The following is a 2500-nucleotide window of genomic DNA, read 5'->3' as shown; positions in this document are numbered from 1 at the left end:
GCATGCAGGGTTTAACAGCTAATACCCCACAGATTAACCACCCCCGGATCCTCTCTGACACACACCACATATCACACACACACAGATGAACCGTCGCCAGATCCTTGCTCAGACATTGCGATACACACACACTCCCTGCCTTTAGTGCACAGAGACCTCAGTGACCATGCAGAACCTCTCTCCATGTGACTACCATGTGTGTGTGTGTGTGTGTGTGGTGTGTGTGTTTGATGTGTGTGTGGTGTGTGTGTTTGATGTGTGTGTAGTGTGTGTGGTTGTGTGTGTGTGGTGTGTGTGTGTGTGGTGTGGTTGTGTTTGATGTGTGTGTGTGTATGTGTGTGTGTGTGTGTGTGTGTGTGGTTGTGTGTGTGTGGTGTTTGTGTGTGTATGTGTGTTTGATGTGTGTGTGTGTGTGTGTGTGTGTGTGTGTGTGTGTGTGTGTATGTGTGTTTGATGTGTGTGTGTGGTGTGTGTGTGTATGTGTGTTTGATGTGTGTGTGTGTGTGTGTGTGTGTGTGTGTGTGTGTGTGTGTGTGTGTGTGTGTGTGTGTAAGGCCACCAGGGGCCCAGTAGACAGAGAGAGATAAAGGGAACAGAGATCTGTTTAATCCCCATTACAACACAAGTGTAACATTATCCCATTGAAAAACGATGAAGCTGAGAGGAGCGGATGGCATATCAGCCTATGGAGGGTACATTTACACAAGTGGCCTATACACACACACACACACACACACACACACACACACACACACACACACACACACACACACACACACACACACACACACACACAGACACACCACACACACACACACACACACCACACACACCACCCACACGCACACACACACACACACCACACACCACACACACGCACACATGCACATATACATACACCAAACATCTCAGAGCACTGAGCAGTCACCCACAGCTTTCCATGAACAAGTTCCAACAAACTAAGTCGTAGCCTCAGCTGTATTAAACTCAGACACGTATAGAAAGGGAGCTGTGTGTTTTCTGCAGCTGTGTGTTACAACAATGTGTGTGTGCTCATACACTTTAACGTGTGTTTTAAGGGTTAAGGATAGGAGGTAAGGGTTAAGGATAGGAGCTAAGGGTTAAGGATAGGAGCTAAGGGTTAAGGATAGGAGCTAAGGGTTAAAGATAGGAGCTAAGGGTTAAGGATAGGAGCTAAGGGTTAGAGATAGGAGCTAGGGGTTAGAGATAGGAGCTAAGGGTTAAGGATAGGAGCTAAGGGTTAGAGATAGGAGCTAAGGGTTAAGGATATGAGCTAAGGGTTAAGGATAGGAGCTAAGGGTTAAGGATAGGAGCTAAGGGTTAAGGATAGGAGCTAAGGGTTGAGGATAGGGTTTAAAACAAGTGTCTACCACTTTGAAAATCATCTTTTGATATTCACTTTGGGACTGAACACGCCACCTTTGGATCTGGAGACGTGGGATTATAAATGGGATTATAAATGGGATTATAAATGAGATTAGAAATGGGATTATAAATGGGATTATAAATGGGATTATAAATGGGATTAGAAATGGGATTATAAATGGGATTAGAGATGAGATTAGAAATGGGATTATAAATGGGATTATAAATGGGATTATAAATGGGATTAGAAATGGGATTAGAAATGGGATTAGAAATTAGATTAGAAATGGGATTAGAAATGGGAATATAAATGGGATTATAAATGGGATTAGAGATGAGATTAGAAATGGGATTAGAAATGGGATTAAAAATGGGATTATAAATGAGATTAGAAATGGGATTAGAAATGGGATTAGAAATGGGATTAGAAATGAGATTAGAAATGGGATTAGAAATGGGAATATAAATGGGATTATAAATGGGATTAGAGATGAGATTAGAAATGGGATTAGAAATGGGATTATAAACAGGCACGCTACTGAGGGTGTAGAAGTCGAGGTGTGTCTCTCTCTCTCTGAATCATTCATGGAATATGAGATGTCAGGGAATTATGCTCATCCACAACACCCGAGAAAAACCCAAGCCTACTTGATGGTAACAGTGCTCCCTGTTGCCCCTAGTGGCTGGTTCTGAAGGCATTCCCCCGATGTCCTCGGGACATGGACAGACATCCTCTTTTGAAGTCAATCTTGAGCGATCTGCCTGAGCTTGGTCCTTGCTGTGGGTTTTAGGGGGGGGGTCTTTCTGTAAACTCATAACCCCTCCACATTAAACACACTGGTCTCTCCTGAACCTTTAAACTCATAACCCCTCCACATCAAACACACTGGTCTCTCCTGAACCTTTAAACTCATAACCCCTCCACATCTCCACATCAAACACACTGGTCTCTCCTGAACCTTTAAACTCATAACCCCTCCACATCTCCACATCAAACACACTGGTCTCTCATGAACCTTTAAACTCATAACCCCTCCACATCAAACACACTGGTCTCTCCTGAACCTTTAAACTCATAACCCCTCCACATCAAACACACTGGTCTCTCCTGAAC

At 43.6% G+C, this 2500-nt stretch overlaps 1 protein-coding gene across 1 annotated transcript in view; it reads right to left on the bottom strand.

Annotated features, from left to right (window-relative positions):
• The window catches only part of LOC118966060 (homeobox protein Meis1-like), a gene marked incomplete in the record, with an annotated part of 136211 nt that overhangs the window by 52797 nt on the left and 80914 nt on the right, over positions 1–2500 (bottom strand).

The sequence above is a fragment of the Oncorhynchus mykiss genome, chromosome 1, assembly GCF_013265735.2.
Source record: "Oncorhynchus mykiss isolate Arlee chromosome 1, USDA_OmykA_1.1, whole genome shotgun sequence".
NCBI lineage: Eukaryota > Metazoa > Chordata > Actinopteri > Salmoniformes > Salmonidae > Oncorhynchus > Oncorhynchus mykiss.
This window is presented reverse-complemented; position numbering and strand designations above follow the sequence as displayed.